Genomic DNA, 26,593 nt, shown 5'->3' with positions numbered 1-26,593 from the left:
CTGACTTGTCCTTTTAATTCAGTAAGTGCTACTTGTTGGGGTAGTTTTAATTGACTAGTGCACCTACCAAAAACTCAGCCATGAAGGGTAGAATCTCATTGCATTCTGTCACTATTATTACTTTAACTTTAGCACTGACTTGTCCTTTAAATTCAGTAAGTGCTACTTGTTGGGGTAGTTTTAACTGACACATAACAAGCACATAACAAGAAGGCTTGATGTAAACAAACTCAGATTACCTCTAATGGGGGCATTGATGATGTTTTAATTCATAAGTGCTTCCCTTTGGGGTTGTCTTGGTTCTGTTATGTCACCTTTTACACTTTAGCACTGTCACTGTTATTTAATTGATTAGTGTAAAAACAATAACCCAATCTTGATGGAAAGAGACTTTGGTATCTTCATTTGTGGTAAAAAAAAAAAAAAAAAAAGAATAAAGAAAAGCACCAGCCAACTAATCAAATGCAAATGGCTTGAATTTAATGTGATGGTGAGCAATGTGTGAAGTACCAATGAAACTACCATAATGGCCCAGGACAGAACTACAACGACCCAGGACAGAGTTGTTTTGTTCACATTCCCTATATATGGTGTTCACAATTCTTGCCAGTCATAGCATGCCTACTAGCTGAGGGAGGACACCAGTCAGAGCAGTAGGTAAGAGATCAAGCTGGGGAAAGTAGAATGTTTACACCTTTGTCACTATTATTACTTTAACTTTAGCACTGACTTGACCTTTTAATTCAGTAAGTGCTACTTGTTGGGGTAGTTGTAATTGACCAGTGCACATGATAAGTCATGTTTGATGAAAATAAACTCAATCTAACTCATTTAGTTTTAGCATAGAAGAGTAGTAGAATACATGCTCAATGGAAGCAAACACGCTCAGACTACCTCAAATGGAGGCAGTGATGATGTTTAAATTCATAAGTGCATCTCTTTGGGGTTGTCTTGGCTCTGTATTGTCATCTTCAATCATTTGTCACTATTATTACTTTAACTTTAGCACTGACTTGTCCTTTTAATTCAGTAAGTGCTACTTGTTGGGGTAGTTTTAATTGACTAGTGCACCTACCAAGAACTCAGCCATGAAGGGTAGAATCTCATTGCATTCTGTCACTATTATTACTTTAACTTTAGCACTGACTTGTCCTTTAAATTCAGTAAGTGCTACTTGTTGGGGTAGTTTTAACTAACACATAACAAGCACATAACAAGAAGGCTTGATGTAAACAAACTCAGATTACCTCTAATGGGGGCATTGATGATGTTTTAATTCATAAGTGCTTCCCTTTGGGGTTGTTTTGGTTTTGTTAGGTCATCTTTTACACTTTAGCACTGTCACTGTTATTTAATTGATTAGTGTAAAAACAATAACCCAATCTTGATGGAAAGAGACTTTGGTATCTTCATTTGTGGTAAAAAAAAAAAAAAAAAGAATAAAGAAAAGCACCAGCCAACTAATCAAATGCAAATGGCTTGAATTTAATGTGATGGTGAGCAATGTGTGAAGTACCAATGAAACTACCATAATGGCCCAGGACAGAACTACAACGACCCAGGACAGAGTTGTTTTGTTCACATTCCCTATATATGGTGTTCACAATTCTTGCCAGTCATAGCATGCCTACTAGCTGAGGGAGGACACCAGTCAGAGCAGTAGGTAAGAGATCAAGCTGGGGAAAGTAGAATGTTTACACTTTTGTCACTATTATTACTTTAACTTTAGCACTGACTTGACCTTTTAATTCAGTAAGTGCTACTTGTTGGGGTAGTTGTAATTGACCAGTGCACATGATAAGTCATGTTTGATGAAAATAAACTCAATCTAACTCATTTAGTTTTAGCATAGAAGAGTAGTAGAACACATGCTCAATGGAAGCAAACACGCTCAGACTACCTCAAATGGAGGCAGTGATGATGTTTAAATTCATAAGTGCATCTCTTTGGGGTTGTCTTGGCTCTGTATTGTCATCTTCAATCATTTGTCACTATTATTACTTTAACTTTAGCACTGACTTGTCCTTTTAATTCAGTAAGTGCTACTTGTTGGGGTAGTTTTAATTGACTAGTGCACCTACCAAGAACTCAGCCATGAAGGGTAGAATCTCATTGCATTCTGTCACTATTATTACTTTAACTTTAGCACTGACTTGTCCTTTAAATTCAGTAAGTGCTACTTGTTGGGGTAGTTTTAACTAACACATAACAAGCACATAACAAGAAGGCTTGATGTAAACAAACTCAGATTACCTCTAATGGGGGCATTGATGATGTTTTAATTCATAAGTGCTTCCCTTTGGGGTTGTTTTGGTTCTGTTAGGTCATCTTTTACACTTTAGCACTGTCACTGTTATTTAATTGATTAGTGTAAAAACAATAACCCAATCTTGATGGAAAGAGACTTTGGTATCTTCATTTGTGGTAAAAAAAAAAAAAAAAAGAATAAAGAAAAGCACCAGCCAACTAATCAAATGCAAATGGCTTGAATTTAATGTGATGGTGAGCAATGTGTGAAGTACCAATGAAACTACCATAATGGCCCAGGACAGAACTACAACGACCCAGGACAGAGTTGTTTTGTTCACATTCCCTATATATGGTGTTCACAATTCTTGCCAGTCATAGCATGCCTACTAGCTGAGGGAGGACACCAGTCAGAGCAGTAGGTAAGAGATCAAGCTGGGGAAAGTAGAATGTTTACACTTTTGTCACTATTATTACTTTAACTTTAGCACTGACTTGACCTTTTAATTCAGTAAGTGCTACTTGTTGGGGTAGTTGTAATTGACCAGTGCACATGATAAGTCATGTTTGATGAAAATAAACTCAATCTAACTCATTTAGTTTTAGCATAGAAGAGTAGTAGAACACATGCTCAATGGAAGCAAACACGCTCAGACTACCTCAAATGGAGGCAGTGATGATGTTTAAATTCATAAGTGCATCTCTTTGGGGTTGTCTTGGCTCTGTATTGTCATCTTCTATCATTTGTCACTATTATTACTTTAACTTTAGCACTGACTTGTCCTTTTAATTCAGTAAGTGCTACTTGTTGGGGTAGTTTTAATTGACTAGTGCACCCACCAAGAACTCAGCCATGAAGTGTAGAATCTCATTGCATTCTGTCACTATTATTACTTTAACTTTAGTACTGACTTGTCCTTTAAATTATGTAAGTGCTACTTGTTGGGGTAGTTTTAACTGACACATAACAAGCACATAACAAGAAGGCTTGATGTAAACAAACTCAGATTACCTCTAATGTGGGCATTGGTGATGTTTTAATTCATAAGTGCTTCCCTTTGGGGTTGTCTTGGTTCTGTTAGGTCATCTTTTACACTGTCACTGTTATTTAATTGATTAGTGTAAAAACAATAACCCAATCTTGATGGAAAGAGACTTTGGTATCTTCATTTGTGGTAAAAAAAAAAAAAAAAAAAAAGAATAAAGAAAAGCACCACCCAACTAATCAAATGCAAATGGCTTGAATTTAATGTGATGGTGAGCAATGTGTGAAGTACCAATGAAACTACCATAATGGCACAGGACAGAACTACAACGACCCAGGACAGAGTTGTTTTGTTCACATTCCCTATATATGGTGTTCACAATTCTTGGCAGTCATAGCATGCCTACTAGCTGAGGGAGGACACCAGTCAGAGCAGTAGGTAAGAGATCAAGCTGGGGAAAGTAGAATGTTTACACTTTTGTCACTATTATTACTTTAACTTTAGCACTGACTTGACCTTTTAATTCAGTAAGTGCTACTTGTTGGGGTAGTTGTAATTGACCAGTGCACATGATAAGTCATGTTTGATGAAAATAAACTCAATCTAACTCATTTAGTTTTAGCATAGAAGAGTAGTAGAACACATGCTCAATGGAAGCAAACACGCTCAGACTACCTCAAATGGAGGCAGTGATGATGTTTAAATTCATAAGTGCATCTCTTTGGGGTTGTCTTGGCTCTGTATTGTCATCTTCTATCATTTGTCACTATTATTACTTTAACTATAGCACTGACTTGTCCTTTTAATTCAGTAAGTGCTACTTGTTGGGGTAGTTTTAATTGACTAGTGCACCCACCAAGAACTCAGCCATGAAGTGTAGAATCTCATTGCATTCTGTCACTATTATTACTTTAACTTTAGTACTGACTTGTCCTTTAAATTATGTAAGTGCTACTTGTTGGGGTAGTTTTAACTGACACATAACAAGCACATAACAAGAAGGCTTGATGTAAACAAACTCAGATTACCTCTAATGTGGGCATTGATGATGTTTTAATTCATAAGTGCTTCCCTTTGGGGTTGTCTTGGTTCTGTTAGGTCATCTTTTACACTGTCACTGTTATTTAATTGATTAGTGTAAAAACAATAACTCAATCTTGATGGAAAGAGACTTTAGTATCTTCATTTGTGGTAAAAAAAAAAAAAAAAAAGAATAAAGAAAAGCACCAGCCAACTAATCAAATGCAAATGGCTTGAATTTAATGTGATGGTGAGCAATGTGTGAAGTACCAATGAAACTACCATAATGGCCCAGGACAGAACTACAACGACCCAGGACAGAGTTGTTTTGTTCACATTCCCTATATATGGTGTTCACAATTCTTGCCAGTCATAGCATGCCTACTAGCTGAGGGAGGACACCAGTCAGAGCAGTAGGTAAGAGATCAAGCTGGGGAAAGTAGAATGTTTACACCTTTGTCACTATTATTACTTTAACTTTAGCACTGACTTGACCTTTTAATTCAGTAAGTGCTACTTGTTGGGGTAGTTGTAATTGACCAGTGCACATGATAAGTCATGTTTGATGAAAATAAACTCAATCTAACTCATTTAGTTTTAGCATAGAAGAGTAGTAGAATACATGCTCAATGGAAGCAAACACGCTCAGACTACCTCAAATGGAGGCAGTGATGATGTTTAAATTCATAAGTGCATCTCTTTGGGGTTGTCTTGGCTCTGTATTGTCATCTTCAATCATTTGTCACTATTATTACTTTAACTTTAGCACTGACTTGTCCTTTTAATTCAGTAAGTGCTACTTGTTGGGGTAGTTTTAATTGACTAGTGCACCTACCAAGAACTCAGCCATGAAGGGTAGAATCTCATTGCATTCTGTCACTATTATTACTTTAACTTTAGCACTGACTTGTCCTTTAAATTCAGTAAGTGCTACTTGTTGGGGTAGTTTTAACTAACACATAACAAGCACATAACAAGAAGGCTTGATGTAAACAAACTCAGATTACCTCTAATGGGGGCATTGATGATGTTTTAATTCATAAGTGCTTCCCTTTGGGGTTGTTTTGGTTTTGTTAGGTCATCTTTTACACTTTAGCACTGTCACTGTTATTTAATTGATTAGTGTAAAAACAATAACCCAATCTTGATGGAAAGAGACTTTGGTATCTTCATTTGTGGTAAAAAAAAAAAAAAAAAGAATAAAGAAAAGCACCAGCCAACTAATCAAATGCAAATGGCTTGAATTTAATGTGATGGTGAGCAATGTGTGAAGTACCAATGAAACTACCATAATGGCCCAGGACAGAACTACAACGACCCAGGACAGAGTTGTTTTGTTCACATTCCCTATATATGGTGTTCACAATTCTTGCCAGTCATAGCATGCCTACTAGCTGAGGGAGGACACCAGTCAGAGCAGTAGGTAAGAGATCAAGCTGGGGAAAGTAGAATGTTTACACTTTTGTCACTATTATTACTTTAACTTTAGCACTGACTTGACCTTTTAATTCAGTAAGTGCTACTTGTTGGGGTAGTTGTAATTGACCAGTGCACATGATAAGTCATGTTTGATGAAAATAAACTCAATCTAACTCATTTAGTTTTAGCATAGAAGAGTAGTAGAACACATGCTCAATGGAAGCAAACACGCTCAGACTACCTCAAATGGAGGCAGTGATGATGTTTAAATTCATAAGTGCATCTCTTTGGGGTTGTCTTGGCTCTGTATTGTCATCTTCAATCATTTGTCACTATTATTACTTTAACTTTAGCACTGACTTGTCCTTTTAATTCAGTAAGTGCTACTTGTTGGGGTAGTTTTAATTGACTAGTGCACCTACCAAGAACTCAGCCATGAAGGGTAGAATCTCATTGCATTCTGTCACTATTATTACTTTAACTTTAGCACTGACTTGTCCTTTAAATTCAGTAAGTGCTACTTGTTGGGGTAGTTTTAACTAACACATAACAAGCACATAACAAGAAGGCTTGATGTAAACAAACTCAGATTACCTCTAATGGGGGCATTGATGATGTTTTAATTCATAAGTGCTTCCCTTTGGGGTTGTTTTGGTTCTGTTAGGTCATCTTTTACACTTTAGCACTGTCACTGTTATTTAATTGATTAGTGTAAAAACAATAACCCAATCTTGATGGAAAGAGACTTTGGTATCTTCATTTGTGGTAAAAAAAAAAAAAAAAAGAATAAAGAAAAGCACCAGCCAACTAATCAAATGCAAATGGCTTGAATTTAATGTGATGGTGAGCAATGTGTGAAGTACCAATGAAACTACCATAATGGCCCAGGACAGAACTACAACGACCCAGGACAGAGTTGTTTTGTTCACATTCCCTATATATGGTGTTCACAATTCTTGGCAGTCATAGCATGCCTACTAGCTGAGGGAGGACACCAGTCAGAGCAGTAGGTAAGAGATCAAGCTGGGGAAAGTAGAATGTTTACACTTTTGTCACTATTATTACTTTAACTTTAGCACTGACTTGACCTTTTAATTCAGTAAGTGCTACTTGTTGGGGTAGTTGTAATTGACCAGTGCACATGATAAGTCATGTTTGATGAAAATAAACTCAATCTAACTCATTTAGTTTTAGCATAGAAGAGTAGTAGAACACATGCTCAATGGAAGCAAACACGCTCAGACTACCTCAAATGGAGGCAGTGATGATGTTTAAATTCATAAGTGCATCTCTTTGGGGTTGTCTTGGCTCTGTATTGTCATCTTCTATCATTTGTCACTATTATTACTTTAACTTTAGCACTGACTTGTCCTTTTAATTCAGTAAGTGCTACTTGTTGGGGTAGTTTTAATTGACTAGTGCACCCACCAAGAACTCAGCCATGAAGTGTAGAATCTCATTGCATTCTGTCACTATTATTACTTTAACTTTAGTACTGACTTGTCCTTTAAATTATGTAAGTGCTACTTGTTGGGGTAGTTTTAACTGACACATAACAAGCACATAACAAGAAGGCTTGATGTAAACAAACTCAGATTACCTCTAATGTGGGCATTGGTGATGTTTTAATTCATAAGTGCTTCCCTTTGGGGTTGTCTTGGTTCTGTTAGGTCATCTTTTACACTGTCACTGTTATTTAATTGATTAGTGTAAAAACAATAACCCAATCTTGATGGAAAGAGACTTTGGTATCTTCATTTGTGGTAAAAAAAAAAAAAAAAAAAAAAGAATAAAGAAAAGCACCACCCAACTAATCAAATGCAAATGGCTTGAATTTAATGTGATGGTGAGCAATGTGTGAAGTACCAATGAAACTACCATAATGGCACAGGACAGAACTACAACGACCCAGGACAGAGTTGTTTTGTTCACATTCCCTATATATGGTGTTCACAATTCTTGGCAGTCATAGCATGCCTACTAGCTGAGGGAGGACACCAGTCAGAGCAGTAGGTAAGAGATCAAGCTGGGGAAAGTAGAATGTTTACACTTTTGTCACTATTATTACTTTAACTTTAGCACTGACTTGACCTTTTAATTCAGTAAGTGCTACTTGTTGGGGTAGTTGTAATTGACCAGTGCACATGATAAGTCATGTTTGATGAAAATAAACTCAATCTAACTCATTTAGTTTTAGCATAGAAGAGTAGTAGAACACATGCTCAATGGAAGCAAACACGCTCAGACTACCTCAAATGGAGGCAGTGATGATGTTTAAATTCATAAGTGCATCTCTTTGGGGTTGTCTTGGCTCTGTATTGTCATCTTCTATCATTTGTCACTATTATTACTTTAACTATAGCACTGACTTGTCCTTTTAATTCAGTAAGTGCTACTTGTTGGGGTAGTTTTAATTGACTAGTGCACCCACCAAGAACTCAGCCATGAAGTGTAGAATCTCATTGCATTCTGTCACTATTATTACTTTAACTTTAGTACTGACTTGTCCTTTAAATTATGTAAGTGCTACTTGTTGGGGTAGTTTTAACTGACACATAACAAGCACATAACAAGAAGGCTTGATGTAAACAAACTCAGATTACCTCTAATGTGGGCATTGATGATGTTTTAATTCATAAGTGCTTCCCTTTGGGGTTGTCTTGGTTCTGTTAGGTCATCTTTTACACTGTCACTGTTATTTAATTGATTAGTGTAAAAACAATAACTCAATCTTGATGGAAAGAGACTTTAGTATCTTCATTTGTGGTAAAAAAAAAAAAAAAAAAGAATAAAGAAAAGCACCAGCCAACTAATCAAATGCAAATGGCTTGAATTTAATGTGATGGTGAGCAATGTGTGAAGTACCAATGAAACTACCATAATGGCCCAGGACAGAACTACAACGACCCAGGACAGAGTTGTTTTGTTCACATTCCCTATATATGGTGTCCACAATTCTTGCCAGACATAGCATGCCTACTAGCTGAGGGAGGACACCAGTCAGAGCAGTAGGTAAGAGATCAAGCTGGGGAAAGTAGAATGTTTAAACTTTTGTCACTATTATTACTTTAACTTTAGCACTGACTTGACCTTTTAATTCAGTAAGTGCTACTTGTTGGGGTAGTTGTAATTGACCAGTGCACATGATAAGTCATGTTTGATGACAATAAACTCAATCTAACTCATTTAGTTTTAGCATAGAAGAGTAGTAGAACACATGCTCAATGGAAGCAAACACGCTCAGACTACCTCAAATGGAGGCAGTGATGATGTTTAAATTCATAAGTGCATCTCTTTGGGGTTGTCTTGGCTCTGTATTGTCATCTTCTATCATTTGTCACTATTATTACTTTAACTTTAGCACTGACTTGTCCTTTTAATTCAGTAAGTGCTACTTGTTGGGGTAGTTTTAATTGACTAGTGCACCCACCAAGAACTCAGCCATGAAGTGTAGAATCTCATTGCATTCTGTCACTATTATTACTTTAACTTTAGTACTGACTTGTCCTTTAAATTATGTAAGTGCTACTTGTTGGGGTAGTTTTAACTGACACATAACAAGCACATAACAAGAAGGCTTGATGTAAACAAACTCAGATTACCTCTAATGTGGGCATTGGTGATGTTTTAATTCATAAGTGCTTCCCTTTGGGGTTGTCTTGGTTCTGTTAGGTCATCTTTTACACTGTCACTGTTATTTAATTGATTAGTGTAAAAACAATAACCCAATCTTGATGGAAAGAGACTTTGGTATCTTCATTTGTGGTAAAAAAAAAAAAAAAAAAAAGAATAAAGAAAAGCACCACCCAACTAATCAAATGCAAATGGCTTGAATTTAATGTGATGGTGAGCAATGTGTGAAGTACCAATGAAACTACCATAATGGCCCAGGACAGAACTACAACGACCCAGGACAGAGTTGTTTTGTTCACATTCCCTATATATGGTGTTCACAATTCTTGGCAGTCATAGCATGCCTACTAGCTGAGGGAGGACACCAGTCAGAGCAGTAGGTAAGAGATCAAGCTGGGGAAAGTAGAATGTTTACACTTTTGTCACTATTATTACTTTAACTTTAGCACTGACTTGACCTTTTAATTCAGTAAGTGCTACTTGTTGGGGTAGTTGTAATTGACCAGTGCACATGATAAGTCATGTTTGATGAAAATAAACTCAATCTAACTCATTTAGTTTTAGCATAGAAGAGTAGTAGAACACATGCTCAATGGAAGCAAACACGCTCAGACTACCTCAAATGGAGGCAGTGATGATGTTTAAATTCATAAGTGCATCTCTTTGGGGTTGTCTTGGCTCTGTATTGTCATCTTCTATCATTTGTCACTATTATTACTTTAACTTTAGCACTGACTTGTCCTTTTAATTCAGTAAGTGCTACTTGTTGGGGTAGTTTTAATTGACTAGTGCACCCACCAAGAACTCAGCCATGAAGTGTAGAATCTCATTGCATTCTGTCACTATTATTACTTTAACTTTAGTACTGACTTGTCCTTTAAATTATGTAAGTGCTACTTGTTGGGGTAGTTTTAATTGACACATAACAAGCACATAACAAGAAGGCTTGATGTAAACAAACTCAGATTACCTCTAATGTGGGCATTGATGATGTTTTAATTCATAAGTGCTTCCCTTTGGGGTTGTCTTGGTTCTGTTAGGTCATCTTTTACACTGTCACTGTTATTTAATTGATTAGTGTAAAAACAATAACTCAATCTTGATGGAAAGAGACTTTAGTATCTTCATTTGTGGTAAAAAAAAAAAAAAAAAGGAATAAAGAAAAGCACCAGCCAACTAATCAAATGCAAATGGCTTGAATTTAATGTGATGGTGAGCAATGTGTGAAGTACCAATGAAACTACCATAATGGCCCAGGACAGAACTACAACGACCCAGGACAGAGTTGTTTTGTTCACATTCCCTATATATGGTGTCCACAATTCTTGCCAGTCATAGCATGCCTACTAGCTGAGGGAGGACACCAGTCAGAGCAGTAGGTAAGAGATCAAGCTGGGGAAAGTAGAATGTTTAAACTTTTGTCACTATTATTACTTTAACTTTAGCACTGACTTGACCTTTTAATTCAGTAAGTGCTACTTGTTGGGGTAGTTGTAATTGACCAGTGCACATGATAAGTCATGTTTGATGAAAATAAACTCAATCTAACTCATTTAGTTTTAGCATAGAAGAATAGTTTTGTATTGACTCGTGCACATACAAAGAACACATGCTCAATGGAAGCAAACAAGCTCAGACTACCTCAAATGGAGGCAGTGATGATGTTTAAATTCATAAGTGCATCTCTTTGGGGTTGTCTTGGCTCTGTATTGTCATCTTCTATCATTTGTCACTATTATTACTTTAACTTTAGCACTGACTTGTCCTTTAAATTCAGTAAGTGCTACTTGTTGGGGTAGTTTTAACTGACACATAACAAGCACATAACAAGAAGGCTTTATGTAAACAAACTCAGATTACCTCTAATGGGGGCATTGATGATGTTTTAATTCATAAGTGCTTCCCTTTGGGATTGTCTTGGTTCTGTTAGGTCATCTTTTACACTTTCACTGTTATTTAATTGATTAGTGTAAAAACAATAACTCAATCTTGATGGAAAGAGATTTTAGTGTCTTCATTTGTGGTAAAAAATAAAAAAAAAGAAAAGCACCAGCCAACTAATCAAATGCAAATGGCTTGAATTTAATGTGATGGTGAGCAATGTGTGAAGTACCAATGAAACTACCATAATGGCCCAGGACAGAACTACAACGACCCAGGACGGAGTTGTTTTGTTCACATTCCCTATATATGGTGTTCACAATTCTTGGCAGTCATAGCATGCCTACTAGCTGAGGGAGGACACCAGTCAGAGCAGTAGGTAAGAGATCAAGCTGGGGAAAGTAGAATGTTTAAACTTTTGTCACTATTATTACTTTAACTTTAGCACTGACTTGACCTTTTAATTCAGTAAGTGCTACTTGTTGGGGTAGTTGTAATTGACCAGTGCACATGATAAGTCATGTTTGATGAAAATATACTCAATCTAACTCATTTAGTTTTAGCATAGACGAGTAGTTTTGTATTGACTCGTGCACATACAAAGAACACATGCTCAATGGAAGCAAACACGCTCAGACTACCTCAAATGGAGGCAGTGATGATGTTTCATAAGTGCATCTCTTTGGGGTTGTCTTGGCTCTGTATTGTCATCTTCTATCATTTGTCACTATTATTACTTTAACTTTAGCACTGACTTGTCCTTTTAATTCAGTAAGTGCTACTTGTTGGGGTAGTTTTAACTGACTAGTGCACCCACCAAGAACTCAGCCATGAAGTGTAGAATCTCATTGCATTCTGTCACTATTATTACTTTAACTTTAGTACTGACTTGTCCTTTAAATTCAGTAAGTGCTACTTGTTGGGGTAGTTTTAACTGACACATAACAAGCACATAACAAGAAGGCTTGATGTAAACAAACTCAGATTACCTCTAATGTGGGCATTGATGATGTTTTAATTCATAAGTGCTTCCCTTTGGGGTTGTCTTGGTTCTGTTAGGTCATCTTTTACACTGTCACTGTTATTTAATTGATTAGTGTAAAAACAATAACTCAATCTTGATGGAAAGAGACTTTAGTATCTTCATTTGTGGTAAAAAAAAAAAAAAAAGAGAGAATAAAGAAAAGCACCAGCCAACTAATCAAATGCAAATGGCTTGAATTTAATGTGATGGTGAGCAATGTGTGAAGTACCAATGAAACTACCATAATGGCCCAGGACATAACTACAACGACCCAGGACGGAGTTGTTTTGTTCACATTCCCTATATATGGTGTTCACAATTCTTAGCAGTCATAGCATGCCTACTAGCTGAGGGAGGACACCAGTCAGAGCAGTAGGTAAGAGATCAAGCTGGGGAAAGTAGAATGTTTAAACTTTTGTCACTATTATTACTTAACTTTAGCACTGACTTGACCTTATAATTCAGTAAGTGCTACTTGTTGGGGTAGTTGTAATTGACCAGTGCACATGATAAGTCATGTTTGATGAAAATAAACTCAATCTAACTCATTTAGTTTTAGCATAGAAGAGTAGTAGAACACATGCTCAATGGAAGCAAACACGCTCAGACTACCTCAAATGGAGGCAGTGATGATGTTTCATAAGTGCATCTCTTTGGGGTTGTCTTGGCTCTGTATTGTCATCTTCTATCATTTGTCACTATTATTACTTTAACTTTAGCACTGACTTGTCCTTTTAATTCAGTAAGTGCTACTTGTTGGGGTAGTTTTAACTGACTAGTGCACCCACCAAGAACTCAGCCATGAAGTGTAGAATCTCATTGCATTCTGTCACTATTATTACTTTAACTTTAGTACTGACTTGTCCTTTAAATTCAGTAAGTGCTACTTGTTGGGGTAGTTTTAACTGACACATAACAAGCACATAACAAGAAGGCTTGATGTAAACAAACTCAGATTACCTCTAATGTGGGCATTGATGATGTTTTAATTCATAAGTGCTTCCCTTTGGGGTTGTCTTGGTTCTGTTAGGTCATCTTTTACACTGTCACTGTTATTTAATTGATTAGTGTAAAAACAATAACTCAATCTTGATGGAAAGAGACTTTAGTATCTTCATTTGTGGTAAAAAAAAAAAAAAAAGAGAGAATAAAGAAAAGCACCAGCCAACTAATCAAATGCAAATGGCTTGAATTTAATGTGATGGTGAGCAATGTGTGAAGTACCAATGAAACTACCATAATGGCCCAGGACATAACTACAACGACCCAGGACGGAGTTGTTTTGTTCACATTCCCTATATATGGTGTTCACAATTCTTGGCAGTCATAGCATGCCTACTAGCTGAGGGAGGACACCAGTCAGAGCAGTAGGTAAGAGATCAAGCTGGGGAAAGTAGAATGTTTAAACTTTTGTCACTATTATTACTTAACTTTAGCACTGACTTGACCTTATAATTCAGTAAGTGCTACTTGTTGGGGTAGTTGTAATTGACCAGTGCACATGATAAGTCATGTTTGATGAAAATAAACTCAATCTAACTCATTTAGTTTTAGCATAGAAGAGTAGTAGAACACATGCTCAATGGAAGCAAACACGCTCAGACTACCTCAAATGGAGGCAGTGATGATGTTTAAATTCATAAGTGCATCTCTTTGGGGTTGTCTTGGCTCTGTATTGTCATCTTCTATCATTTGTCACTATTATTACTTTAACTTTAGCACTGACTTGTCCTTTTAATTCAGTAAGTGCTACTTGTTGGGGTATTTTTAATTGACTAGTGCACCCACCAAGAACTCAGCCATGAAGTGTAGAATCTCATTGCATTCTGTCACTATTATTACTTTAACTTTAGTACTGACTTGTCCTTTAAATTCAGTAAGTGCTACTTGTTGGGGTAGTTTTAACTGACACATAACAAGCACATAACAAGAAGGCTTGATGTAAACAAACTCAGATTACCTCTAATGTGGGCATTGATGATGTTTTAATTCATAAGTGCTTCCCTTTGGGGTTGTCTTGGTTCTGTTAGGTCATCTTTTACACTGTCACTGTTATTTAATTGATTAGTGTAAAAACAATAACTCAATCTTGATGGAAAGAGACTTTAGTATCTTCATTTGTGGTAAAAAAAAAAAAAGAATAAAGAAAAGCACCAGCCAACTAATCAAATGCAAATGGATTGAATTTAATGTGATGGTGAGCAATGTGTGAAGTACCAATGAAACTACCATAATGGCCCAGGACAGAACTACAACGACCCAGGACAGAGTTGTTTTGTTCACATTCCCTATATATGGTGTTCACAATTCTTGGCAGTCATATAGCATGCCTACTAGCTGAGGGAAGACACCAGTCAGAGCAGTAGGTAAGAGATCAAGCTGGGGAAAGTAGAATGTTTAAACTTTTGTCACTATTATTACTTTAACTTTAGCACTGACTTGACCTTATAATTCAGTAAGTGCTACTTGTTGGGGTAGTTGTAATTGACCAGTGCACATGATAAGTCATGTTTGATGAAAATAAACTCAATCTAACTCATTTAGTTTTAGCATAGAAGAGTAGTAGAACACATGCTCAATGGAAGCAAACACGCTCAGACTACCTCAAATGGAGGCAGTGATGATGTTTAAATTCATAAGTGCATCTCTTTGGGGTTGTCTTGGCTCTGTATTGTCATCTTCTATCATTTGTCACTATTATTACTTTAACTTTAGCACTGACTTGTCCTTTTAATTCAGTAAGTGCTACTTGTTGGGGTAGTTTTAATTGACTAGTGCACCCACCAAGAACTCAGCCATGAAGTGTAGAATCTCATTGCATTCTGTCACTATTATTACTTTAACTTTAGTACTGACTTGTCCTTTAAATTCAGTAAGTGCTACTTGTTGGGGTAGTTTTAACTGACACATAACAAGCACATAACAAGAAGGCTTGATGTAAACAAACTCAGATTACCTCTAATGTGGGCATTGATGATGTTTTAATTCATAAGTGCTTCCCTTTGTGGTTGTCTTGGTTCTGTTAGGTCATCTTTTACACTGTCACTGTTATTTAATTGATTAGTTTAAAAACAATAACTCAATCTTGATGGAAATAGACTTTAGTATCTTCATTTGTGGTAAAAAAAAAAAAAAAGAATAAAGAAAAGCACCAGCCAACTAATCAAATGCAAATGGCTTGAATTTAATATGATGGTGAGCAATGTGTGAAGTACCAATGAAACTACCATAATGGCCCAGGACAGAACTACAACGACCCAGGACAGAGTTGTTTTGTTCACATTCCCTATATATGGTGTTCACAATTCTTGGCAGTCATAGCATGCCTACTAGCTGAGGGAGGACACCAGTCAGAGCAGTAGGTAAGAGATCAAGCTGGGGAAAGTAGAATGTTTACACTTTTGTCACTATTATTACTTTAACTTTAGCACTGACTTGACATTTTAATTCATTAAGTGCTACTTGTTGGGGTAGTTGTAATTGACCAGTGCACATGATAAGTCATGTTTGATGAAAATAAACTCAATCTAACTCATTTAGTTTTAGCATAGAAGAGTAGTAGAACACATGCTCAATGGAAGCAAACACGCTCAGACTACCTCAAATGGAGGCAGTGATGATGTTTCATAAGTGCATCTCTTTGGGGTTGTCTTGGCTCTGTATTGTCATCTTCTATCATTTGTCACTATTATTACTTTAACTTTAGCACTGACTTGTCCTTTTAATTCAGTAAGTGCTACTTGTTGGGTAGTTTTAATTGACTAGTGCACCCACCAAGAACTCAGCCATGAAGTGTAGAATATCATTGCATTCTGTCACTATTATTACTTTAACTTTAGTACTGACTTGTCCTTTAAATTATGTAAGTGCTACTTGTTGGGGTAGTTTTAACTGACACATAACATGCACATAACAAGAAGGCTTGATGTAAACAAACTCAGATTACCTCTAATGTGGGCATTGATGATGTTTTAATTCATAAGTGCTTCCCTTTGGGGTTGTCTTGGTTCTGTTAGGTCATCTTTTACACTGTCACTGTTATTTAATTGATTAGTGTAAAAACAATAACTCAATCTTGATGGAAATAGACTTTAGTATCTTCATTTGTGGTAAAAAAAAAAAAAAAAAAAGAATAAAGAAAAGCACCAGCCAACTAATCAAATGCAAATGGCTTGAATTTAATGTGATGGTGAGCAATGTGTGAAGTACCAATGAAACTACCATAATGGCCCAGGACAGAACTACAACGACCCAGGACAGAGTTGTTTTGTTCACATTCCCTATATATGGTGTCCACAATTCTTGCCAGTCATAGCATGCCTACTAGCTGAGGGAGGACACCAGTCAGAGCAGTAGGTAAGAGATCAAGCTGGGGAAAGTAGAATGTTTAAACTTTTGTCACTATTATTACTTAACTTTAGCACTGACTTGACCTTATAATTCAGTAAGTGCTACTTGTTGGGGTAGTTGTAATTGACCAGTGCACATGATAAGTCATGTTTGATGAAAATAAACTCAATCTAACTCATTTAGTTTTAGCATAGAAGAGTAGTAGAACACATGCTCAATGGAAGCAAACACGCTCAGACTACCTCAAATGGAGGCAGTGATGATGTTTCATAAGTGCATCTCTTTGGGGTTGTCTTGGCTCTGTATTGTCATCTTCTATCATTTGTCACTATTATTACTTTAACTTTAGCACTGACTTGTCCTTTTAATTCAGTAAGTGCTACTTGTTGGGGTAGTTTTAACTGACTAGTGCACCCACCAAGAACTCAGCCATGAAGTGTAGAATCTCATTGCATTCTGTCACTATTATTACTTTAACTTTAGTACTGACTTGTCCTTTAAATTCAGTAAGTGCTACTTGTTGGGGTAGTTTTAACTGACACATAACAAGCACATAACAAGAAGGCTTGATGTAAACAAACTCAGATTACCTCTAATGTGGGCATTGATGATGTTTTAATTCATAAGTGCTTCCCTTTGGGGTTGTCTTGGTTCTGTTAGGTCATCTTTTACACTGTCACTGTTATTTAATTGATTAGTGTAAAAACAATAACTCAATCTTGATGGAAAGAGACTTTAGTATCTTCATTTGTGGTAAAAAAAAAAAAAAAAAGAGAGAATAAAGAAAAGCACCAGCCAACTAATCAAATGCAAATGGATTGAATTTAATGTGATGGTGAGCAATGTGTGAAGTACCAATGAAACTACCATAATGGCACAGGACATAACTACAACGACCCAGGACGGAGTTGTTTTGTTCACATTCCCTATATATGGTGTTCACAATTCTTGGCAGTCATAGCATGCCTACTAGCTGAGGGAGGACACCAGTCAGAGCAGTAGGTAAGAGATCAAGCTGGGGAAAGTAGAATGTTTAAACTTTTGTCACTATTATTACTTAACTTTAGCACTGACTTGACCTTATAATTCAGTAAGTGCTACTTGTTGGGGTAGTTGTAATTGACCAGTGCACATGATAAGTCATGTTTGATGAAAATAAACTCAATCTAACTCATTTAGTTTTAGCATAGAAGAGTAGTAGAACACATGCTCAATGGAAGCAAACACGCTCAGACTACCTCAAATGGAGGCAGTGATGATGTTTAAATTCATAAGTGCATCTCTTTGGGGTTGTCTTGGCTCTGTATTGTCATCTTCTATCATTTGTCACTATTATTACTTTAACTTTAGCACTGACTTGTCCTTTTAATTCAGTAAGTGCTACTTGTTGGGGTAGTTTTAATTGACTAGTGCACCCACCAAGAACTCAGCCATGAAGTGTAGAATCTCATTGCATTCTGTCACTATTATTACTTTAACTTTAGTACTGACTTGTCCTTTAAATTCAGTAAGTGCTACTTGTTGGGGTAGTTTTAACTGACACATAACAAGCACATAACAAGAAGGCTTGATGTAAACAAACTCAGATTACCTCTAATGTGGGCATTGATGATGTTTTAATTCATAAGTGCTTCCCTTTGGGGTTGTCTTGGTTCTGTTAGGTCATCTTTTACACTGTCACTGTTATTTAATTGATTAGTGTAAAAACAATAACTCAATCTTGATGGAAAGAGACTTTAGTATCTTCATTTGTGGTAAAAAAAAAAAAAGAATAAAGAAAAGCACCAGCCAACTAATCAAATGCAAATGGATTGAATTTAATGTGATGGTGAGCAATGTGTGAAGTACCAATGAAACTACCATAATGGCCCAGGACAGAACTACAACGACCCAGGACAGAGTTGTTTTGTTCACATTCCCTATATATGGTGTTCACAATTCTTGGCAGTCATATAGCATGCCTACTAGCTGAGGGAAGACACCAGTCAGAGCAGTAGGTAAGAGATCAAGCTGGGGAAAGTAGAATGTTTAAACTTTTGTCACTATTATTACTTTAACTTTAGCACTGACTTGACCTTATAATTCAGTAAGTGCTACTTGTTGGGGTAGTTGTAATTGACCAGTGCACATGATAAGTCATGTTTGATGAAAATAAACTCAATCTAACTCATTTAGTTTTAGCATAGAAGAGTAGTAGAACACATGCTCAATGGAAGCAAACACGCTCAGACTACCTCAAATGGAGGCAGTGATGATGTTTCATAAGTGCATCTCTTTGGGGTTGTCTTGGCTCTGTATTGTCATCTTCTATCATTTGTCACTATTATTACTTTAACTTTAGCACTGACTTGTCCTTTTAATTCAGTAAGTGCTACTTGTTGGGGTAGTTTTAATTGACTAGTGCACCCACCAAGAACTCAGCCATGAAGTGTAGAATCTCATTGCATTCTGTCACTATTATTACTTTAACTTTAGTACTGACTTGTCCTTTAAATTATGTAAGTGCTACTTGTTGGGGTAGTTTTAACTGACACATAACATGCACATAACAAGAAGGCTTGATGTAAACAAACTCAGATTACCTCTAATGTGGGCATTGATGATGTTTTAATTCATAAGTGCTTCCCTTTGGGGTTGTCTTGGTTCTGTTAGGTCATCTTTTACACTGTCACTGTTATTTAATTGATTAGTGTAAAAACAATAACTCAATCTTGATGGAAAGAGACTTTAGTATCTTCATTTGTGGTAAAAAAAAAAAAAAAAAAAAGAATAAAGAAAAGCACCAGCCAACTAATCAAATGCAAATGGCTTGAATTTAATGTGATGGTGAGCAATGTGTGAAGTACCAATGAAACTACCATAATGGCCCAGGACAGAACTACAACGACCCAGGACAGAGTTGTTTTGTTCACATTCCCTATATATGGTGTCCACAATTCTTGCCAGTCATAGCATGCCTACTAGCTGAGGGAGGACACCAGTCAGAGCAGTAGGTAAGAGATCAAGCTGGGGAAAGTAGAATGTTTAAACTTTTGTCACTATTATTACTTTAACTTTAGCACTGACTTGACCTTTTAATTCAGTAAGTGCTACTTGTTGGGGTAGTTGTAATTGACCAGTGCACATGATAAGTCATGTTTGATGAAAATAAACTCAATCTAACTCATTTAGTTTTAGCATAGAAGAATAGTTTTGTATTGACTCGTGCACATACAAAGAACACATGCTCAATGGAAGCAAACAAGCTCAGACTACCTCAAATGGAGGCAGTGATGATGTTTAAATTAATAAGTGCATCTCTTTGGGGTTGTCTTGGCTCTGTATTGTCATCTTCTATCATTTGTCACTATTATTACTTTAACTTTAGCACTGACTTGTCCTTTTAATTCAGTAAGTGCTACTTGTTGGGGTAGTTTTAATTGACTAGTGCACCTACCAAGAACTCAGCCATGAAGGGTAGAATCTCATTGCATTCTGTCACTATTATTACTTTAACTTTAGCACTGACTTGTCCTTTAAATTCAGTAAGTGCTACTTGTTGGGGTAGTTTTAACTGACACATAACAAGCACATAACAAGAAGGTTTGATGTAAACAAATTCAGATTACCTCTAATGGGGGCATTGATGATGTTTTAATTCATAAGTGCTTCCCTTTGGGGTTGTCTTGGTTCTGTTAGGTCATCGTTTACACTTTAGCACTATCACTGTTATTTAATTGATTAGTGTAAAAACAATAACTCAATCTTGATGGAAATAGACTTTAGTATCTTCATTTGTGGTTAAAAAAAAAAAAAAGAATAAAGAAAAGCACCAGCCAACTAATCAAATGCAAATGGCTTGAATTTAATGTGATGGTGAGCAATGTGTGAAGTACCAATGAAACTACCATAATGGCCCAGGACAGAACTACAACGACCCAGGACAGAGTTGTTTTGTTCACATTCCCTATATATGGTGTTCACAATTCTTGGCAGTCATAGCATGCCTACTAGCTGAGGGAAGACACCAGTCAGAGCAGTAGGTAAGAGATCAAGCTGGGGAAAGTAGAATGTTTAAACTTTTGTCACTATTATTACTTTAACTTTAGCACTGACTTGACCTTTTAATTCAGTAAGTGCTACTTGTTGGGGTAGTTGTAATTGACCAGTGCACATGATAAGTCATGTTTGATGAAAATAAACTCAATCTAACTCATTTAGTTTTAGCATAGAAGAATAGTTTTGTATTGACTCGTGCACATACAAAGAACACATGCTCAATGGAAGCAAACAAGCTCAGACTACCTCAAATGGAGGCAGTGATGATGTTTAAATTCATAAGTGCATCTCTTTGGGGTTGTCTTGGCTCTGTATTGTCATCTTCTATCATTTGTCACTATTATTACTTTAACTTTAGCACTGACTTGTCCTTTTAATTCAGTAAGTGCTACTTGTTGGGGTAGTTTTAATGACTAGTGCACCTACCAAGAACTCAGCCATGAAGGGTAGAATCTCATTGCATTCTGTCACTATTATTACTTTAACTTTAGCACTGACTTGTCCTTTAAATTCAGTAAGTGCTACTTGTTGGGGTAGTTTTAACTGACACATAACAAGCACATAACAAGAAGGCTTGATGTAAACAAACTCAGATTACCTCTAATGGGGGCATTGATGATGTTTTAATTCATAAGTGCTTCCCTTTGGGGTTGTCTTGGTTCTGTTTACACTTTCACTGTTATTTAATTGATTAGTGTAAAAACAATAACTCAATCTTGATGGAAAGAGATTTTAGTGTCTTCATTTGTGGTAAAAAAAAAGAAAAGCACCAGCCAACTAATCAAATGCAAATGGCTTGAATTTAATGTGATGGTGAGCAATGTGTGAAAAAAAAAAAAAAAGCACCAGCCAACTAATCAAATGCAAATGGCTTGAATTTAATGTGATGGTGAGCAATGTGTGAAGTACCAATGAAACTACCATAATGGCCCAGGACAGAACTACAACGACCCAGGACGGAGTTGTTTTGTTCACATTCCCTATATATGGTGTTCACAATTCTTGGCAGTCATAGCATGCCTACTAGCTGAGGGAGGACACCAGTCAGAGCAGTAGGTAAGAGATCAAGCTGGGGAAAGTAGAATGTTTAAACTTTTGTCACTATTATTACTTTAACTTTAGCACTGACTTGACCTTTTAATTCAGTAAGTGCTACTTGTTGGGGTAGTTGTAATTGACCAGTGCACATGATAAGTCATGTTTGATGAAAATAAACTCAATCTAACTCATTTAGTTTTAGCATAGAAGAGTAGTAGAACACATGCTCAATGGAAGCAAACACGCTCAGACTACCTCAAATGGAGGCAGTGATGATGTTTAAATTCATAAGTGCATCTCTTTGGGGTTGTCTTGGCTCTGTATTGTCATCTTCTATCATTTGTCACTATTATTACTTTAACTTTAGCACTGACTTGTCCTTTTAATTCAGTAAGTGCTACTTGTTGGGGTAGTTGTAATTGACCAGTGCACATGATAAGTCATGTTTGATGAAAATAAACTCAATCTAGCTCATTTAGTTTTAGCATAGAAGAGTAGTAGAACACATGCTCAATGGAAGCAAACACGCTCAGACTACCTCAAATGGAGGCAGTGATGATGTTTAAATTCATAAGTGCATCTCTTTGGGTTTGTCTTGGCTCTGTATTGTCATCTTCTATCATTTGTCACTATTATTACTTTAACTTTAGCACTGACTTGACCTTTTAATTCAGTAAGTGCTACTTGTTGGGGTAGTTGTAATTGACCAGTGCACATGATAAGTCATGTTTGATGAAAATAAACTCAATCTAACTCATTTAGTTTTAGCATAGAAGAATAGTTTTGTATTGACTCGTGCACATACAAAGAACACATGCTCAATGGAAGCAAACAAGCTCAGACTACCTCAACTGGAGGCAGTGATGATGTTTAAATTCATAAGTGCATCTCTTTGGGGTTGTCTTGGCTCTGTATTGTCATCTTCTATCATTTGTCACTATTATTACTTTAACTTTAGCACTGACTTGTCCTTTTAATTCAGTAAGTGCTACTTGTTGGGGTAGTTTTAATTGACTAGTGCACCTACCAAAAACTCAGCCATGAAGGGTAGAATCTCATTGCATTCTGTCACTATTATTACTTTAACTTTAGCACTGACTTGTCCTTTAAATTCAGTAAGTGCTACTTGTTGGGGTAGTTTTAACTGACACATAACAAGCACATAACAAGAAGGCTTGATGTAAACAAACTCAGATTACCTCTAATGGGGGCATTGATGATGTTTTAATTCATAAGTGCTTCCCTTTGGGGTTGTCTTGGTTCTGTTAGGTCATCTTTTACACTTTAGCACTGTCACTGTTATTTAATTGATTAGTGTAAAAACAATAACCCAATCTTGATGGAAAGAGACTTTGGTATCTTCATTTGTGGTAAAAAAAAAAAAAAAAAAAAGAATAAAGAAAAGCACCAGCCAACTAATCAAATGCAAATGGCTTGAATTTAATGTGATGGTGAGCAATGTGTGAAGTACCAATGAAACTACCATAATGGCCCAGGACAGAACTACAACGACCCAGGACAGAGTTGTTTTGTTCACATTCCCTATATATGGTGTTCACAATTCTTGCCAGTCATAGCATGCCTACTAGCTGAGGGAGGACACCAGTCAGAGCAGTAGGTAAGAGATCAAGCTGGGGAAAGTAGAATGTTTACACTTTTGTCACTATTATTACTTTAACTTTAGCACTGACTTGACCTTTTAATTCAGTAAGTGCTACTTGTTGGGGTAGTTGTAATTGACCAGTGCACATGATAAGTCATGTTTGATGAAAATAAACTCAATCTAATTCATTTAGTTTTAGCATAGAAGAGTAGTAGAACACATGCTCAATGGAAGCAAACACGCTCAGACTAACTCAAATGGAGGCAGTGATGATGTTTAAATTCATAAGTGCATCTCTTTGGGGTTGTCTTGGCTCTGTATTGTCATCTTCTATCATTTGTCACTATTATTACTTTAACTTTAGCACTGACTTGTCCTTTTAATTCAGTAAGTGCTACTTGTTGGGGTAGTTTTAATTGACTAGTGCACCCACCAAGAACTCAGCCATGAAGTGTAGAATCTCATTGCATTCTGTCACTATTATTACTTTAACTTTAGTACTGACTTGTCCTTTAAATTCAGTAAGTGCTACTTGTTGGGGTAGTTTTAACTGACACATAACAAGCACATAACAAGAAGGCTTGATGTAAACAAACTCAGATTACCTCTAATGTGGGCATTGATGATGTTTTAATTCATAAGTGCTTCCCTTTGGGGTTGTCTTGGTTCTGTTAGGTCATCTTTTACACTGTCACTGTTATTTAATTGATTAGTGTAAAAACAATAACTCAATCTTGATGGAAAGAGACTTTAGTATCTTCATTTGTGGTAAAAAAAAAAAAAAAAAAGAATAAAGAAAAGCACCAGCCAACTAATCAAATGCAAATGGCTTGAATTTAATGTGATGGTGAGCAATGTGTGAAGTACCAATGAAACTACCATAATGGCCCAGGACAGAACTACAACGACCCAGGACAGAGTTGTTTTGTTCACATTCCCTATATATGGTGTCCACAATTCTTGCCAGTCATAGCATGCCTACTAGCTGAGGGAGGACACCAGTCAGAGCAGTAGGTAAGAGATCAAGCTGGGGAAAGTAGAATGTTTAAACTTTTGTCACTATTATTACTTTAACTTTAGCACTGACTTGTCCTTTTAATTCAGTAAGTGCTACTTGTTGGGGTAGTTGTAATTGACCAGTGCACATGATAAGTCATGTTTGATGAAAATAAACTCAATCTAACTCATTTAGTTTTAGCATAGAAGAATAGTTTTGTATTGACTCGTGCACATACAAAGAACACATGCTCAATGGAAGCAAACAAGCTCAGACTACCTCAAATGGAGGCAGTGATGATGTTTAAATTCATAAGTGTATCTCTTTGGGGTTGTCTTGGCTCTGTATTGTCATCTTCTATCATTTGTCACTATTATTACTTTAACTTTAGCACTGACTTGTCCTTTTAATTCAGTAAGTGCTACTTGTTGGGGTAGTTTTAATTGACTAGTGCACCTACCAAGAACTCAGCCATGAAGGGTAGAATCTCATTGTATTCTGTCACTATTATTACTTTAACTTTAGCACTGACTTGTCCTTTAAATTCAGTAAGTGCTACTTGTTGGGGTAGTTTTAACTGACACATAACAAGCACATAACAAGAAGGCTTGATGTAAACAAACTCAGATTACCTCTAATGGGGGCATTGATGATGTTTTAATTCATAAGTGCTTCCCTTTGGGGTTGTCTTGGTTCTGTTAGGTCATCTTTTACACTTTCACTGTTATTTAATTGATTAGTGTAAAAACAATAACTCAATCTTGATGGAAAGAGATTTTAGTGTCTTCATTTGTGGTAAAAAAAAAAAAAGAAAAGCACCAGCCAACTAATCAAATGCAAATGGCTTGAATTGAATGTGATGGTGAGCAATGTGTGAAGTACCAATGAAACTACCATAATGGCCCAGGACAGAACTACAACGACCCAGGACGGAGTTGTTTTGTTCACATTCCCTATATATGGTGTTCACAATTCTTGGCAGTTATAGCATGCCTACTAGCTGAGGGAGGACACCAGTCAGAGCAGTAGGTAAGAGATCAAGCTGGGGAAAGTAGAATGTTTAAACTTGTGTCACTATTATTAAATTAACTTTAGCACTGACTTGACCTTTTAATTCAGTAAGTGCTACTTGTTGGGGTAGTTGTAATTGACCAGTGCACATGATAAGTCATGTTTGATGAAAATATACTCAATCTAACTCATTTAGTTTTAGCATAGAAGAGTAGTAGAACACATGCTCAATGGAAGCAAACACGCTCAGACTACCTCAAATGGAGGCAGTGATGATGTTTAAATTCATAAGTGCATCTCTTTGGGGTTGTCTTGGCTCTGTATTGTCATCTTCTATCATTTGTCACTATTATTACTTTAACTTTAGCACTGACTTGACCTTTTAATTCAGTAAGTGCTACTTGTTGGGGTAGTTGTAATTGACCAGTGCACATGATAAGTCATGTTTGATGAAAATAAACTCAATCTAACTCATTTAGTTTTAGCATAGAAGAGTAGTTTTGTATTGACTCGTGCACATACAAAGAACACATGCTCAATGGAAGCAAACACGCTCAGACTACCTCAAATGGAGGCAGTGGTGATGTTTAAATTCATAAGTGCATCTATTTGGGGTTGTCTTAGCTCTGTATTGTCATCTTCTATCATTTGTCACAATTATTGCTTTAACTTTAGCACTGACTTGTCCTTTTAATTCAGTAAGTGCTACTTGTTGGGGTAGTTTTAATTGACTAGTGCACCTACCAAGAACTCAGCCATGAAGGGTAGAATCTCATTGCATTCTGTCACTATTATTACTTTAACTTTAGCACTGACTTGTCCTTTAAATTCAGTAAGTGCTACTTGTTGGGGTAGTTTTAACTGACACATAACAAGCACATAACAAGAAGGCTTGATGTAAACAAACTCAGATTACCTCTAATGGGGGCATTGATGATGTTTTAATTCATAAGTGCTTCCCTTTGGGGTTGTCTTGGTTCTGTTAGGTCATCTTTTACACTTTCACTGTTATTTAATTGATTAGTGTAAAAACAATAACTCAATCTTGATGGAAAGAGATTTTAGTGTCATCATTTGTGGTAAAAAAAAAAAAGAAAACTAATCAAATGCAAATGGCTTGAATTTAATGTGATGGTGAGCAATGTGTGAAAAAAAAAAAAAAGCACCAGCCAACTAATCAAATGCTAATGGCTTGAATTTAATGTGATGGTGAGCAATGTGTGAAGTACCAATGAAACTACCATAATGGCCCAGGACAGAACTACAACGACCCAGGACGGAGTTGTTTTGTTCACATTCCCTATATATGGTGTTCACAATTCTTGGCAGTCATAGCATGCCTACTA

Source organism: Gymnoscopelus microlampas (assembly GCF_963454915.1).
Source record: "Gymnoscopelus microlampas genome assembly, chromosome: 19".
In the NCBI taxonomy this organism is placed as follows: domain Eukaryota; kingdom Metazoa; phylum Chordata; class Actinopteri; order Myctophiformes; family Myctophidae; genus Gymnoscopelus; species Gymnoscopelus microlampas.
The sequence above is the reverse complement of the archived record's forward strand: the minus strand, read 5'-3'. Positions refer to the sequence as shown.